Source organism: Pipistrellus kuhlii, unplaced genomic scaffold (genome assembly GCF_014108245.1).
Source record: "Pipistrellus kuhlii isolate mPipKuh1 unplaced genomic scaffold, mPipKuh1.p scaffold_m20_p_1, whole genome shotgun sequence".
In the NCBI taxonomy this organism is placed as follows: domain Eukaryota; kingdom Metazoa; phylum Chordata; class Mammalia; order Chiroptera; family Vespertilionidae; genus Pipistrellus; species Pipistrellus kuhlii.
In genome coordinates this window covers 23,658,358-23,676,783 of record NW_023425404.1, presented here as the reverse complement: position 1 = coordinate 23,676,783, position 18,426 = coordinate 23,658,358, and the positions used below count along the sequence as shown (strand labels likewise).

The window sequence follows — 18,426 nt, the reverse complement described above, 5'->3', positions numbered from 1 at the left end:
CAGTCAGTTGACTTTCCTGTAGTTCTGGGTAATGTCCATTTTATAAATATTTTAGTTGTATTTCATTGAAATTGTTGTGTGTGGCTGCGGCTAGGTATTTACCTGGGCAGCCATCTTGGATCTTCCCCTATTTTATAGTTTTTAATGTAGAAGTCTTGGCCTCCTTTTGTTAGCTTTATTCCTAAATATTTTATGATTTTGGTGATATTGTAAACAGAAATTTTGAAATTTTCATTTTCTAATTGTTTGCCAAGGATATATAAGAATACAATTAATATTGTATGTTAACCTTGAACTCTGCACCTTGCTAAATTCATTTGTTAGTTATAATAATTGTTTTGTAGAATTCCAATCCTAGGCTTGTTGATGTTGTCCTAAAGGTCTGGACACCTTTGTTTATTTTTTCTTTCAGTTGTTCTTTCTGTTCTTCAGTTTGGATAATTTCTATTGCTCTATCTTCATTTTCCCTTACGTTCTGCTATTGAGCCTATCCAGTGAACGTATTAATAGACAAGGCCTACAGATTTATTTCTTAGGTACATGCACTGTACAACCCCCGTGGCCCATGATCTTGGTGTGCTGATCTGGAACTCGAAGAGCCCAAAAGTGGTGCAGCCTTCTGTGGGCCCAGATTTTCTTCAGCTGCTTCAGGTCTTCAGGGAATTGTTGTCCAAACCATTGGCCACAACCTGGCTGTATTTTCTATCCTTCATGTCCTTCTGTCCAAGAACTGAGCTGGGATTCTGCATAATGGTGATCACGAGTTCCACCTCATCCTCTGTCAGCTCTTCTGCCCTCCTGGTGCAGTCCATGTCTGTTTCTCTTAACACCCTGAGCATATCTTTGCTCTATACCCTTACTTGCGGTGAAGGCAAAGGCTATTTCCAACATCTGTGGATATTGGTGTTGAGTCCTGGCAAAATGTGCTGGAGCTTCTCAGGGACCACCAGAGTTAGGGCAGTAGCAGTGGGGAGTAGGTCTCCTGTGGAAGAGCATCCAGTGAATTAAAAAAAAAAAAATACAGTTTCTGTATTTTTCATTTCTAAATTTTCCCATTTGATTTTTTTTTTTGCAATTTCTATTTCTCAGTTGAGAATTTCTATCTTTTCATTCATTTCCAATGTATTTTTCCTTTACCTCAAGGATCATCATTATAATTTAAAAAGTCTTTGGTAGTTTCAACATTTAGGTCATCTTGAGGTTGGCATCTGTCTATTGTTTTCCTCTTGAGAATTGGTCCTATTTTCTTGTTTCTTTGTTTGTCAAGTGATTTCAGAGGGTATCCTAAACATTGTCAAAGTGATGTGTAGGTGCAGAGTCTTTTCATAATCCTCCAGAGAATGTTTTTTTGGCTTTAGCACGCAGTCATCCTAATTAGGCTCTGTGACTTCAAGTTGTTTTTTGTTGGTTTGTGCCTGTACCTTCATGCTTGACTCAGATGGTAGATTGAACCAAGAGTTCATACCCAAAATTAAAGGACCCCTGTCTATTTCTTTTTTCCTCTTATTTGGGATTTCTCCTACTCTCTCCACTCCACAGGGTCAATATTTCCTGGTTCCTCTGTCTAGAAAGACAGATTCATTTTGAAATTTTAACTGCCTATCACAAAATTGGGGCCTGCCCTCAGGATAAAGCTGAATTAGAGCAGAAAGAGCGAGAGAGCGAGAGAGCAAGAGAGAGAGAGAGAGAGAGGAAGAGAGAGAGAGAGAGATAGAAACCTTCCACTCCCAAACACTTTAATCCATTAGCTTTGTTTGCTTTCACAATCTTTAGGTAGTTTATTTTCCCCATATTTTTGTCAGAGTTTTTAGTTGTAATCAGTAGGAGGGACAGGCTACAGTGGGCTCACCCTGCTATGGCAGAACCCAAATCCACAGACTCATTTATTTTTAACATTTATTTTGAAGAGAATTCAAAGACCCAGCAGATTCCTGCAGGACAGCCAGTCATGTGCTTCCCCAAAACTCCCCACCCTGCTCTGAAAAACACAGGCTTTCTGTGTTCTGGTTTCAAAATCTCATGCAACAGTAAGAGTCCTTACAAGCAAGGAAATCCTTTATCAATGTTGAAGAGGGTGTGTTTAAAATTGGCACAATTTTATTTTACTTCCTTCTAGGCACAAACCTTTAATTTGGAGGGTAGAAGGGAGCTATATAATTATTTCTATACACTTCTTTCTTTTGGGGCAAAGAAAAATAACATTCTCTGCACATACATATATTGCTTAAACGGTGGCCTAAAAGTGCTTTTTGTTTCCTTGGGAGTCATTTAGTTTAGTTTTCAGACTTGTCACTTTTAATTATTTACCTGATGATGATGTTTCTGATTATAATATAAATATAGTATATACCAGTAATTACGCTTTTGAAAACGGGTATTTACTTCTTGGCCCACAATGGTTTTTTGGAGCTGCTACAACCTATCTGTTAAACATAAGGAGTAGCAGCATGGAGCCCTGAGCTGACTCAGAGAATTATTCTAATTTGAGGACCGTTGCCCAGGTAAATAACAGCTGCTTTGGAAACACTACAGCTGAAGTGGCCAATGAATAATTTACCTTTATTCATCTGTTGAACTATAACAGATGAATATTTCAGGATTACATTATATATATATATATATATATATATATATATATATATATATATGTCAAATATCACTAGTTCAGCTAGTTATTATATTTTAAAGGGAATGCTATAAACCAATAGGAGAATGTAGAGTGGCAGTCCCGAGATTTTCCTTGGGAGATTGTAATTAATGATGGGTAACAACAAAATGATGAGAATGTGAATTTGGTTTTGGTAAACAATCTTAATATCTGTTTAACCAAATCTTATGCAAAATGTGTCCAGCCTTTGCACTGGCAAACAGAGAATCTTGCAAGACCAATTTTTTCCCAGGAGAGTTTCTTTTTGAATTTATTTTCCTTACTGTTTCCAAACTTCTGACTTTCTAGTGGGTTCTGGCATTTCATTCTGAACATCGTATGTAGCCAGCACCAGGAAATTGCACAGGTCTATTTTTAAACTGAAGGGGAGCTTTCTAAAAAATTTTTGAAAGTAATCTTTTATTATTACAAACACAGTATATGTGTATTATATAAAGTAAAAAAAATACAAATAAGCAAAAAATAAGATTATAAAAACACTACTTTTAATACCCCAAGGTGGTTCCTGCAGCCCTTCATTGTGTTTGGTTCCAGAACTCTTTCAGTTTTGCATATAAGTGTTTTTGTTCCTAGAATGAGATCACACCTTACTTACTGTTTTGTCACTTGATTTTTAAAGTTAAAGATCTGTGCCTTTCCATGTATTTTCATCTTATCTAATACCCAGTTCACACTTACAGTTCCCCAATTGTTTAGAGGAACTTAAAAAACATTTTTTTTTTTCAAATAGTCCTTGACAGCTTCTTGACAGTCCTTGACAACTCCTTGACAACTAAGAACGGCATTCTAAATATTTGCCTGCATTGATGTGATTCAGAGAACTCATGGAAGGTCTTTGGCAGGACTAATGGTTGGTATTGATAATCATGTGGTCACTCTGTCAAATAGATTAATTGATCTTATCACCTGTAAGAGTTCCCCAAATCAAAGATGAGCTCTGGGAACTCAGGGACTGAAATGACAGCCAAGAAGTTCATAATAAGAATGAAAAAGTATAATGTGAGGAATGTAATAGTACTTATAGTTGTAGCCTTTTACTTCCTTTTGTATTAGTTTACACAATGTGTGAGTAAGGTTTACCCTGAGAGCAAGTTAGAACCTTCGGAAAGGACCACACTGAATTGCTAATCATTAAGTATGTATCCCATGAATACATTTTTTGAGTTTTGTCCCCTAAATGACATCGCATGTCAGCAAAGACTTATACTTATTCTCAAAGAGCCAAAACTAGTCCAAAAAAGGAACATTCCTTCTCTGGAATCTCATCAGTTGATATTTGGAGAAAAGGATTAGGAGACTGAAAATATGGCCCATTGCCTAAGACCCACATATTTTATTCTTAAGAAACAAATCTCTGGAGGAGTAGCACTATAACATTTAAATAAATATGACTATTTTTTTTCCTCATGCCTAAGTTTTTAAAACTTCACATTAAATAAAATTTAACAAATAGAGGAAAAAGGCAAATTACTATTATTTTACATTTCTAATCAGACAATAATTAGCATTTTGATGTTATTTCTCCAAGTATTTTTCTACACATATGCCATAGTTGCTATCATATACATATATATATACACAGATGTATGTATATACACATAGTAATGTATACTTACATATAAGTACATACCATAAATATGTAACTATATATGTCCATTTACATATAAATATTGCATGTAGTTTTATATATTTATATCTATATAATAAAAGCCTAATATGCTAAGTGTCTGGTTCAATCAATTAAAGCATAATATGCTAATGATATGCTAAGGCTACTCAACCATTCGCTATGGCGTGCACTGACCACCTGTGGGTAGGTTAGCTTGCTGATGGGGTCCAGCCAATTGGGACTGAGTGAGATGGGCTGAATATGCCCTGGAGCTCTCCTGCAGTCTTTCCCTGGCTCCGATTGTACACCCGTGGGGCCCCTTGGCCTGGCCTGCTCCCTCTCACAATCCGAGATCCTTTGAGAGATGTTGGAGAACCGGTTTTGGCCTGATTCCGCAGGACAGGCCCCACTGGCACACGAATTTGTGCACTGGGCTTCTAGTATCCATATAAGTATATAAGTATACAGTACATGCACTCTATGTACATAAGCCTATGTAGTTGGCAATAGTCAAGTATTTTTCCTGATTACCATAGTCTTTCTAATCACCATTTTGTAATGGTTACATAATATTTTCTTGTGGTATTCAATCATTTATTTAGCCCTTCCTCTCATGATGGAAATTTATTTTGTTTCTCTTCAGGACCCAGCGTCTCCTGGCTACCCACCAACTGCGCTGAGATGCTCTGTAGGGGTTTCTTCCGTCTCTTTCCCACCCGTTCTCAGGGCATGTCTCCAGGATTCACATTTTAGAATGTTCCCTCAAGGAGGCTGATCTCAGGGGTCAAGCTTCATTTTGGCTCTCTTGCTCTGCTCTACCCTGATGTACTTGACGATTTGAACTAGTCCTTCTTGTAAATCTGCCTTGCCAGGAAGTTGGGCTTAAGTTCTCCATTCTTCTCAGCCTCTTCCCAACCCTGTCCCCATCTTCCCATCTAGCCTGGAGTTTATAAATCTCAGCATGGGCCACAGTGCGAGGCCCCAGCTCACCATTGGATGCAAGTCCCAGTGGCAGGGAAAGGTCGCTGAATCTTCAGTTCCTGTCTATTATAAATGACTCTGGGATCGTCCTTTTTTTCCCCCATAAAATTTCCCCTCATACTTAGGATTATTTTCTTAGGATAGAATCCCAGAAATGGAATTACTGAAGTAAAGATGATTAATATTTTAAAAGCTGTTAACATTTATTGTCAACTGGATATAGCTAATATTTATTAACCACTTCTGAGACATTATCTCACTTAATTTTCATAACAGTCCTATCCATATCCCCATTACAGAGAAGGAAGTGGAGGCGTTTAAAAGGTATGTGTAACACAATAATGCACTGTTTTGAGCTGACATCATGGCAGCATCATAGTCTCCTAAGATTTAAAAGACAACAGTAGGCTTTGCTCATGTGTTACCTATTTTGTGGGGAGAAAGGGAGTGTATAGTAACAGGAAAGGTTGGTTAAATATTTCATTTCTTTTAAATAGCAGTTATGATTTTTTTCTTTGAGCATTATTTGCACAGAGATTTTCAGACTTATGAACACAAAGGCAGTTTTAAACCAAAAGATAACACGAGGGCTCATTGTTGACTAGCTCAGCAATACTGCGAGGAACTGTGTGAATGCTGAGCTAGGACATAGGCCCACTGGGAGGACAGGAGGGGGACTCTGTCTGCTTGGTTCACTGCTGTGTTTCTAGAGTCAGAACAGTGCTTGGCGCACAGTGATGCTCAGGAAATATTTGTAGAATAAATGGAAATATGATCACTTTTTAAAAAATATGTATTTTATTGATTTATTACAGAGAGGAAGGGAGAAGGATAGAGAGTTAGAAACATCAATGGGAGAGCCGAAACCGTTTGCCTCAGTGGATAGAGCGTCAGTCTGCGGACTGAGGGGGTCCCGGGTTCGATTCCGGTCAAGGGCATGTACCTTGGTTGCGGGCACATCCCTAGTGGGGGTTGTGCAAGAGGCAGCTTATCGATGTTTCTAACTCTATCTCTCTCCCTTCTTCTCGGTGAAAAATCAATAAAATATATGAAAAGAAAATCAATTGGAGAGAAACATCAATCAGCTGCCTCCTGCACACCCCCCACCGGGGATGTGCCTGCAACCAAGGTACATGCCCTTGACCTGAATCCAACCTGGGACTCTTCAGTCCCCAGGTCAACTCTCTATCCACTGAGCCAAACAGGTCAGGGCTGGTCACTGTTTTTGCCGGTTAGGATTAGGTTCATCAGTGAGTGACAAAAACCCCCAAATAAAACTGGATGGAAGTTTATTTCTTACATAAGATACATCTAGAGAAAAGCAGTCCAGGCTGTTAGGGAAGATTTGTACAATAGTATCATCAGGGCCCGGTTTACCTGTGTCTTATTGTTCTGTATTCCTTGGCACATGGCTTTTGCTTCAAGGTCCCAGATGACTGCTTGAGCTCCAGCCTTCCATCAACATTTCCAGGAAAGAGGAGACAAGGCAAGCAGGCTGCCTCTTTGAAGGCAGTTCCTGTAAAGTTGCACAGAGCCCTTTGGCTTATGCCACGGGGGCAGCATCTCAGTCATGTTGCCAATTTTAGGCAAGGAGGCTAGAAAATTGTTATGGGTGGCTGTTTGCCCCAGGTAGAATCAGGAGCTCTTTTACTAAGGAAGGAGCAAAGAATGTGGTTGGGGGCAACTAGCAGGACCTCTTAGGAGGGAGTGAACTTAAATCTTCTTAGGAGTGAAGCTCTACACGTCTTAAAATGTAAACGACCGCATAAACCTTGTATATTATTGAAAACAAGCAAGTCATACAGATGATACGCAGCACAGAGAGACCAACTGAAAGAATATTGTTAAGCGCGGTGTCAGAGTTGAGGGGTGGGCCTGGATACATGGAGGTGAGTCCGAGGGCAGCAGATGTTTTAGATTAGGTAGAGGTGGCAGAAATACAAAAAAAATTCATGATGGTTAGGAATAAAATCTTATATACTTTTTGATCATCAAGAAAAGGTCATAGTAATAGTTTCAAAGTCAATATATTTATATGTATAAAAGAATATATATGTGTATATATATGCAGGTATGCATAAAAGGATACTTTTACTTCCTTTAAACAACTCTTTAAAGCCTTGTTCCTTGGTCTTCCCCCTTGAAGCCTCCTGCGGTTCTTCTGTGTTTAATCGGTGGTTCTCCAAGGCCTTAATTTTCTTTACAAGGCTCTTCTGTTCCTGTGCAGGGCGCAGAGCGCTCCAGGAACCCTCGTGGCCTGGAGATTTCCTCCAGTCAGGGAACTGGAATGCCCTGTTCACAATGGCTGTCTTATAAATCCCCAGCGTAGAACAGGAGCAAAAAATTGAGGCTGAATTTCTTTCTCTTATTATTTAAAGAGTTACACATAGAGTCCACATTCGTCAAATATCTAGAAATCAAGAGGAGAGGGTGATAAGAAAAAGTAACCTGCAATTCCATTCTCCAGAAATGACCTCAGTAAATATTATTATTTTTTAAAGAATTGTAATCTTTTATTAATGGCCCTCAAAATAATCAGAACTTTTGATTGAATCATTTTACTTCCAGAAATCTATTCTGAGGAAATGAGGTAATATTATTTCTGTGGTAATTATATATAACATTTACTCTTGTTTTTGTGTGATCTTAAAATTTTCTTGTAAATTACTCTATTACTGTTGACACATGATATTATATTAGTTTCAGGTGTACAACATCATGATTAGATATTTATGTGACATATAACAAAATGCGAATAGGTGAACAAAGAAAACAGAAACAAACTCAGACACAGAGAACAAACTGATGGCGGCCAGATGAGAGGGGGGTTAGAGGAAAGGGTGAAAAAGGTGAAGGGATTAAGAAGCACGAATTTCAAGTAATAAAAACAGTCATGAGGATGTAAAGAACAGCCTCGGGAACACAGTCAATAATATTGTAATAACTATGTATGGTGCCAGGTGGGTACTGGACTTATCGGAGTGATCACAGTTAATATTTTAATGTAAGCCCTTGCAGACTTTTTAATGCCTTTTAAAACTATATCCACATAAACATTTATTTAAAAGCACTTAAACCAATGTCTTATAATCTGCATTTCCAATTTAATGATCCAGTGACAATTCCCCCCCAGTAAATATAACCACACCATCATTTCAAATGGCCGCATAACATTTTATGGGAGGCTATGGAAGGACCAGTTTTCAGGAACATGAAATATGTCTGTCCGCAATGTTTCTTTTTATCAGGGATCTGGGGGAACCACTAACTCTCAGGAGCTAAGTGGGAGCAGAAGGCTTGAGAGGAGGTCATTAGAAAAGGTTAGTTACACAGTCGCCTGAGGCTGAGAGAATCTAATACCTGGACAACTGGCTGCTCCTGGAGGAGACTGTCTGGGAGGAGGCTGTCTGGGGAGGTGGCCCTCAGTATTGCTCATTGCCTGGGGCTCCCCAGGAAGCGGCCTAGCGCCCAGGTGAGGCCTCTTTGGAGGCAGATGGCTCTGGAGAAGTCACCCCAGGCCAGCTGGTGCCCTGCAAGCGGCCCTCATCTGCCACATTTTGGCCTTTCCCCTAGTTGGTGTTAGAGAGAAAGAGCTCTGTGAATTTGGGTGTAATTTTATTATTTCTTTAGCTGCTACCTCATTCCCCAGTTAGCTGCTCCCCCCTCCCCCCCATCCCCTAGTTGCTCACATTCTGCTACCAATATCTGATGTACATTGAAGGCAATTACCTCATGGGTTAGCTATGTGCCAGTGCTTAAGTTTTTCCACTCAGGAGCCTTTAGAAAGAAAACTCTGATTAGGTAACAGCCAGGGCAGGATAACCGAGGGCATTTTTTAACAGTGACATAATGACGCCCCTCAGTCATTCCCTATTGTTTAAAAGGCATCATTATCTCTCTGTGAAACCACATCTGGCATGGAATCTGAAGTGAATTACTGAAATGCGGGTCCTTACCTCTGAATGGTAAGAGCCCACCTGCCTCCGTTTAATGGGCTTTGCACCATAGGGCCCTGCGTGGATGCTAGGCACTTGCAGGCCGCCCTGATGTTGTGCACAAAGGGTGCATGCCTTATGATGTGAGAACTACATCTGATGTGGATTTTGCTCCACAAGAATAAACTCATTCTTTCTTGAGCATAAATGACCCAGGGATCACTGGCTTTAAAGTGTTATAAATTTTTATGACATTATGAAAGAAACAGGAGCTACAGTAAGCCACTTAGTGTTATATTTCCATTTTCTGGATAATGGATTAGATGTAATTTCCCAACAAACATGAGTAGACTACGGGGGGGGGGGGGGGGGGGGACGACTAGAAATAGAATAAGATGCAAAATATTTACAACAAAATTGCCCAAGAAAGTCAGATTAGCTCCCCCCAATTATTAAAAGACAAGGTCAATGGCTGGAGGGGTAATGATAGATAGGGAATTACATAAAAATAAAGCCAGATTCAGTTCAAAAATGGGAATTCGGAAAAGGTGTAAGTAGCCAGAATGAAGGAGACTCAGATTATATATCAAACAGTAAACTGGGGAAATAAATGAAGGTAAAAACAGAGGAATTCAGAGGGGATTCATAATGAGAAGTGTAAAACTGGGTTGGGGCAGGGAGGTGGAGAAAAGGAAGAAAAAAAACAGCACATGAATGAAAGATGAGGAGGAAAATAATTGCAGATATGGTATTGAAATAGAAATATTTCAAAATGCTATGAAATTGTTTTCAGCTAGAAGACCAGGGCTTTGAGTAGTATTCACTACTTCTGCATATTAAGAAAGACCTTTTTTTTTTACCCTCTTTGATAAGGGAAAAATGAACAGATAAAAAAATCCCTCCTGTTTCTAGGAGACAATCTATTTGAGATACCGTTACCTGAAAACTATTTTTCCAGTTGATAGTCACGGAGTTAAAGTAAATAGCTCTTAAAAAAAAACACAGAAATCAGAGACTAGAGGCATCTTGTGATTTAACAGTCAAAGCCACTGGCCATTGGGACTCCTTGTCCACAGGGTTGGTGCCAGAGAAACAAAATGTCCAAGAAGCAGGAGGAAACAGAGCTGGAGAACCACAAAATACTTTGCTGAAGGTCATGCTATTCAATACTGGCCCAGCAAATTCTATCCTAGTGCAGCTATTGATTGCTAAGGAATTCATTGACTCCGGAGCAAGTGGTGGATTGATTGGCAGGAGTCAGGTGACCAGGATGTGTTAGGGCTGCACGTTTAGATATACTGTAGTTGATATTTTTATCAACCTCTGCTTCCACCTCTGTGAAGTGATGGCGTTGGATATGGTTGAGGCCCTAGCAAAGGCAGAGGCGGAGGCTAGGGCTGTGCAGTTGGGGTGGGTTGGTTGTAATCTAGGTAATGATGGGTCAGTCAGTTAGGGAGGGTAGCAAGGGGTTCCAAATCTGCAGGAGTCAAGAAGCTTAAGTGGCGGTGGGTCAAAGATGAAAGGGGGGATATTTAGGACACAGTCTCCAGACAGGGTCCGATGGCCAGTGCTTTAGTGTTTTGCTGTTAAGACCTTGCGGCCTTGCCCTGTACCTGAGCCTTGATAGTCTTAAAGCAGCAATGTTTGGGAGCAGCTGCTAAAGAGAGATGGTCAGTTTGTGAGAAAAAGCATTAGAAAATAGTGGAGTAAAAGAAGAGAACTTGTTCTGAGATAGGGTGCCTTGGGACCTTAGGAACAGACGAGAAGCAAAGGCTGGAACCTATCGGGGCTTCACATCTCTAGTCTCTGTTCCTCTCTGTCTCTGCTGGGTCTATTCGGGGTAACTTTATTCCAGGCAGCACTGTCAGCGCACAGCTGGGATGCGGCCTCCAGGCCTGGATGCTGCGGCCTGGGAGGCACATGAAGACTGTTCAAAGGAGGGCCAAAGGAATGACTGAAGCTCGAGAGGATAGGCCAAAGGACGGGTAATTCATCAAGAACAAGTCTGGCCCTGGCTGGTGTGCACAGTGGTTAGAGCGCCATCCTAAGCATTGAGAAGTCTTGGGTTCAACTTCCCGTCAAGGGCATACACCTGGGTTGCAGGTTCCATTCCGGACCCTAGTCGGGGCTTATACAGGAGGTAACCAATTAATGTGTCTCTCTCACATCCATGTTTCTCTCTCTGTGTGTGTCTCTCTCTGTCTCCCCCTCCCTCCCTTCCATTCTCTAAAAAAAGAAAAATCTGCTATTGGGCATAACACAGTCTTAAGTTTATGATGGGTTCTAAGTATAAGAAGGTGACCAACTATTCTTTGTCTTCACTAAGGATAAACCAAGAGGGAAGAGACTTGAACCCCAGCAAAAGGGAGTCAGGCTAGACGAGAGGTAGGGGGTGAAGGCAGTGGAGACTGCAGTGTCTTGAGGCTTTCTCCAGGAGAAAGCTGAGACCTCTCCTGTAGCTGCTGACAGATCGATGGTTCTTTTCTCTCTGGAGTGGTGTTTGCTCTGTCTTGAGGCCATCAGGTAGGGTGATGACCTGGAAAGACATGTCAGCCCTTAATTTGGGGAACAGACATTTGTCTGGGTCACAGAAGCTCTTAGGTGTTTTTGTTTTTTTTTCCCCCTGGAGAATCAGTGTCCGAAGGGACTTCCGTGGCTGTTATTTTCTTGGGCTTACATCAATATTGTGCCATGAAATAACTTCCCACCTTCTGTGAATTAGTCTCAAGTTTCAGTGTCCAGCCTTCAAAGTGCATTTATGTTAGATTTGGAAGACGTTGCTGGTTCTTTAGAAAACGAGTAAATATTACGATTAAGCAATATGATGTCCAAGCTGCTTTTTTGCTTTCAAAGCATCCAGTGGCCATTTCATGTCTTTTCAATCACAAACTTTGACTTTGAGAACAAAAATAACATATTTCCTCCAGTTGTAAAAGAAAAATACTTAATCTTTCCTCCTCTTAATTGCTTTAAACTCAACGTTTGGCAGATTCACGTGACTGGTAATCAAAGCTGCTTTGCTGTAACATTTTGTAAGGAAAACCTCAAAAGCAAGTCTCAGAGGTGGTTGTCTTATGTATTAAATGTATTAAATGTATTAAATGAAGACCTTCAGGTGATAGCAAAAAGTCAAGTGAAACTTTCATCTAGTATTTTTTTTTTTTTTTTTTTGAGGGTGGCAAAGGGGAATGGCTTCAGATGATTCCCAGCTAAGTGCACTATGGTAGAAAACTTACAATGAAGAGAGGGAGTGTTGCTATGGGTTGGTTAGTGCCTAGAGAGCCATTAGAATACAGTTCACCCGCACCTACTGACTCCTCTCTCTGGTGCATCCATCGCTCAATTGCCTGTCGCTCTGGGGTGGGGCGGGGCGGGTGGGGGGTGTTGTCCCTGACCAGCTGGAAGTGGTTTCGGTGGTGAACAGGACTCCTTTCTAATATAACGAAGCTGACGCAAAAAACAAGGCCTCCGAATTACAGTAAACAACGTCTGTATCTGATCATCACGCACACCGTTTGTGTGTGCCCCGCATTTTGACACGAAGAGGCTATTTTGCTTCCAGATGGATGTCAGTGTAAGTCACACACACTGCTAATGTCCCACTATTATAGCCCCCGATGGTAGACATTTCAGATCTGCCTCAGGTTGTTATCGCCCCAATTGTCAGTAAGGCTTTGCTTTATTTTTCTGTGTTAGGTTTGGGTGAGATGACAAAGAATTGGGTTCCCAGGTGTGCTGGCCTTTTACAGCCCCCATCACTCTGGTGAGGGGTACCTTGAAAGAGAGGGTGCTGCCCAAACCCACTAACTGCTGGCAGGGTCAGCAGCTAGTGGACCAGGCAGGGTTAAAGGCAGCCTGGGCTGCGGCCACGGGCGTGTGTGGTCCAGGAGGAGAGACGGTGCAGTGGGAACGGAGGGCGGGGGAGTGGCTTCTCCTTGAGGTGGGGCAGCAGGGTGAGGCTGGAGCAAAGGCCAAGGGCGCTGCGAGGCCCGCAGGAGTGGAATCCAGACATTCTTTTCCCGGGTGAACAACTGCTATGGGTGTTGGAGACTTGGCTGCTGCCAGAGTAATGTCCTACCCCACAGGCCTTCACCCCCATGTTCCCGGAAGTCCTCTCAGAAATGTTGGTGCTTCATCCTAATTTCAGATGGCCCCCCACAGCATCAGTCTGGAAACCATTAGGTTTTTCTTGTTTTCCTTAGGATACCATTCTTTACTCCAGCACAATGTTGTTTTAGCAAATAGCCCAAGGCACAAAAGGAGTGCCAGGCTGGCCAGTGTTTATCCAGCCCAGAGGCCCTTGGGTGCAAGGCGAGCCTGGGAATTTTTTTTTAATCACATTTTCCGTGATCACGCTGGGGCTTTGCTTTCCATTAGACAGGCTTCCCAAAGCTAAGGGTGAAGGTCCTTTTATTTTTAAAAAAATATATTTTATTGATTTTTTACAGAGAGGAAGGAAGAGGGATAGAGAGAAACATCAATGAGAGAGAAACATCTATCAGCTGCCTCTTGCACACTCCCTACTGGGGATGTGCCCGCAACCAAGGTACATGCCCTTGACCAGAATCGAACCTGGGATCCTTCAGTCTGCAGGCCAACACTCTATCCACTGAGCCAAACCGGTTTCGGCAGTGTGAAGGTCCTTTTAAAGCAGCACCTATCGTGTGCAAAGCAACCAGACTGGCTTATGAGTGTTTATGTCACAGGTTCATATCCAGTGAGGAAAAAGCAAAGCTTGCTCACCACGTCACACGTCAGCACTTATTCCCCTAACTGCTTAATCATGAAACGCTCAAAGATGATTAAGTGCTTTGTGGAGATTTTTCTTTTATGACACATGGAAATGTACATTTTTTTGTGGTGTTTCTCTCCGCAGGGAAAATGGGGCAGCTGCTGAAGCGACTGCCCGTGTCCTGACTCACTTGGCCCATGGGGGGGGACAGTGCCCAAGTCCCCCCTACGGGCCAGCTCCAGGGGTGTGGAGCCCTGCGGACACAGAGTAGAACAGGATGGGAGGGTTGGTGAGCGAAAGATGATGAGCAACATCTTGGATTAGATACGCTTACCTCTCATCTCTTCCAAACATCTGTTTTTAGATTTGCTAAAGACAGAGGCCCCACTCTGAGAGTGGAAACAGTGGTGGAGAGAGCGCATCCTGTTAAAGAGGTGTTGGGGCGACGGGGTCAGGTGGCTTCAGGGGCTGGGGAATTGTTCCCGAAGGAAGGGGCATGGATCGGGTCCACGTGTGGGTGAGCGAGGAGAGCGCCAGCCAGCCCTGGGGCAAAGCAAAAACGAACGAACCAGGATGGAGAGACTCCTCCGTGAATCGACTGATCGCGGCGGCCTGACCCCAGGGGCCCAGTCTGAGCACAGGGTGGCCTCCTGTTCCAAGTAGCTGACAGCATGCGCTCCCGACTTGGAGCCAAGGAGAGAGGGTGTGCCAGAGAGGAGCCTGGGAAAGTCTCCACCCCAGACACTGGAATGAGCGGGAGAAAGCCCCGCTACCCTGCACGGTGACAGCTCAAAGTCACAAGGGAGATGCCTGTCTGGGAGTCATGACCTTTCCTGTCACGTCTCCACATTCTGGCGGACGGCGGGAGAGGAGATTTGTGTGACAGGCGCACCTTTCAGCACGTCTCAATCCCACCACTTAGGCTGCTGAAGGGAAGAGGCAGGAGAGACAAGAGAGCTGCCCCCCCGCTTCCTAAACACCCTCCCGCCAGTCAGGACCGGGTTACCGAGGTCACCAGTCAAGTGGTAACATCCTGACGATAAGGGAGGCGGCCTCTCCCCTAATCCCCTCTGAGTGCGGCTGGCGTTTGCCTCAGTTGCTAAAGAAGGGATGTTTATCTCACCTGGGCCATCAGCCACACACACACACACACACACACACACACACACACATCCTGGCCCCCTTTGGCAATGACACCCGCCTGCACTTAGAATCCCAGCGTCCACACACAGGGAGGAACTCCTGACTTGTAATTACGCGGGGAAACCACTTTCCCTCTGTCCCCTTTTAAAAATGATAAATGACTTCGGAGAAGCAGACACAACCATGTCTTTTCAGGATTGTTTAGGAGATCTCGAGGTAGAAATATGATGGATTGGGCTTGAATTCTCTTAGCTCTGACTAAGATAAATGGTCACTGAAATGATAAGGTTGCGTATTTTCACCATCAAGCCCGTTTCATTTTTGAAACTAGCTATTCTCTGTAGGCTTTTTGTCAGCGACAGGAAAGGAATGGGATAATAACGGTCAGATCAGAGGAATACCATTAAAAGCACTAAGGCAGTCCATCGGCTCGGCTGAGATACTTGGTCAGGCTGCTGGTCTCCTCGCTTCCCGGCCTGTCGCTTGCCCCACAGCAGGAAGGGTGAGAAAATGCTGGGTCCCTGGGGCCGCCATCATAATGAAACGTCGACATGCTGGTCATAGCAAGCCCCATGGTGTTCCAACAATATATTGAAAGTGACCTCTGTTCCTATCACTAAGAAAATGCATTTCAGATTCATTTTTTTGTCGTACCCAGGTGAAAACAATGGATTTGGTTTGGGAACAATTTTCTGTAGTTATTTAGATGCATAGGACACCGCTGAAATCAAACATAATCAACTGGCAACGTTGGCTGCCTCTGTAAAAGGGAACTGGATGATTGGGGAAGATTTAATAAGTGAAAAACTACCCCTTATAATATTACCTATTATAATGAAAGATTTAAAAATGCATTTTAAATTTACTTTCCTTTATTGAGAAGTGGACACCGTGCTGGCTGGTTTGCCTTCTGTGGGTGTTGGGCTTACAGTATACATCCATCTGCCCTGCCTTGTGTTGAAGACAGATATCGCACAGCTCAGACATCGCAAAGGATAACAGAATGCACAATCTATCAGAATCATTATTCCACCACATCTCCCTGGAAGGTGTATGATTGTACCTGGCTAGAGAATGCTAATTGTGTTAATTTAATCATGAATTTAAGAGCAACCATCTTTCATTATTTATCTTATTCATGTGCTATCTGTGTCGAGTGGGATATTTAGAAGTGTTGATAAGCAAAAGCCCCCCATGATCTAACTACTCAAAGTTCATTGTTCTTCTCCTTTCAAAATATTTTAGCATGTCTCTGTGTAGGCCCTTTGCTAAGTTTATCTGTTTCTGAATATGACTGAGCCTGTGAGCATGTGTGATAGTGTGGACTAAATTCCCACAAAGGGTCAGGCAAATAGCATAAGTGTGTGAAATCAGCTGGATATAGGCAAATTAGAGAATGATGAGGGTTATGCTAAACTGGAGAGCTTATACTTCGCCTAAAGATACTTAAAGTTTAGTAAATAATGTGTGGCTAAAATACAACAATCTGTAAGCTGGGTTTACCAGTCTATTTCACTGAAGGTAACTAAGGTTATTATTTTCCTTTGTATCCTTTCAGATGCATTGTGTGTGTGTGTGTGTGTGTGTGTGTGTGTGTGTGTGTTATGTGCACAAACACAGGAATCCATCTTCCTTCCCCCCCCCCCCTTTTTTTTGTTAAGCAAGTGATAGCATGTCAGTTACTATTTTCATCCTACACACAATTGAACCTTTCGGCTGACAGTTTGTTGTCCTGTCTGCATTATCATTTGCTACCTCTCTTCTGATTTGTTTCTAGGTTCTTCTGGGTCATCTTCCCAAGACCAAGTCAAAAGTGTAGGCATTCTTCCCTACTACAGTATATCTACACGTCTTTTTTAGTGAAAAAAAAATCTCTTCACTTTAAAGCTTATACAATTCCTTGCCCTCTTCTCTTCACTTGAAACTGTACACCGTGTCAAGTTCCCTTTACTTTCTTTCCCTGCCTTGTTAGTATTTTCATCACCTATCAGTTGTGATTACCTTCAGGTTCTATTAGCATTCTGTTATGCATGCTGCAAAAATCACAGGAGATGTTAATAGGACTAAGCCTGAGTGTGACCCTTGGGTCACCCTATTAGACTCAACCACCTCCCCCAAATTGAATACTGTATCATCCATCATTGTAAATTCTAAATGTTCTTGCCAACAGCTTTTAGCTTTAAGGAGCTGCTTTCAATATCTGCCATCTGCTACCAACCCCCGTCTAACCATGTAGCAAATTTAATGAAGGATCTTACTCAACTAATAAGATTATTAGGCATGATTTTGTTGACAGTGCACACATTGGCAGCTTTCCTTGAGAGCTTTTTAAAAAATTGCTTGGCTGCAGATAATTTGTGTAAAGTAGCACTTTCTTCCCAAGTGCTTAGAGTGAAAAAAAAAAAAAAAAAAAAAAAGGGAAGTGAAAAGAACTGAGTTCTGATCTTACTTTGACTGCTATACAATCTTGGTAGGCATTTAACCACGGAGCCTTAATTTCCTCACGGACAAGACAGTGTTAGTAATACCCATTAAAGTTATATCACAGGGTTATTGTAATAAAGTTTACTAAACAAGTGCAAAAGAACCTTATTAAATGCCATATGCATCATCCATCCTTTCTACTTTAGGGCTGCTAAACAATCCATTGAGAATATAGGGCAGCCGTGGTATTGCTATTTACAAATTGCAATTTCCCCACAAACCTCTCTCCTGACCTTCAACCTCTCCCCTAATACACCACTGACTCTGACTTTTCAGAGGCTCTGGGTAAGTTTATTGAGTGTCTCTCTTCTCTGCCTCCAAAATCTTCACTTTCAGTCTTTCTCTCACTGCTGCATTGAAAATAGTCAGTTCAGCTCTTCATCCTGGGCACTTTCCCACCTGTGACCTGCGTTCTCCCTCATCTCCTCCCTGGCTTTGCCCCATCTTTCTAGGGCATAATCTCTCTCCCCTATTGGTTTCTTTTCCTACAAACGTGCTCCTGTTTCTTTTTCTAAAATCCTCCCCTCACTGCATCAAGTCCCTCAAGGCTACTACTCATCCCATCTTCCTCCTTCTCACCACTACATATCTGTCCCTGCCCATTCACTTTCCATCACTTTAGCCTTAGCTTCTGATGGCCCCATCTCCCTCATACTACGCTGCTGAATCTGATGTCTTGAGGGGTGCATTCTAAAAACCAAATTTGCTTCTTTTTACTCAGTGCTCATCTTTCTTGAATTTCTCTCATCGTTTAACAATATTGGTAACAAAGAGTAATCCTGTTTCCACTCACACCTTCCCCATAAAGCCTGGTTTCTCTTTTTCCTGCTCTTTAAATGTAGGTGTCTTTCAAAGTTTCATTCCCAAACCTTGG

The 18,426-nt window shown here is 42.2% G+C and overlaps 1 pseudogene; it reads right to left on the bottom strand.

The window, feature by feature from the left end:
- Positions 1–525: 525 nt before the first annotated feature.
- Positions 526–18,426, bottom strand: part of LOC118709359 — a 54,514-nt pseudogene continuing 36,613 nt past the window's right edge.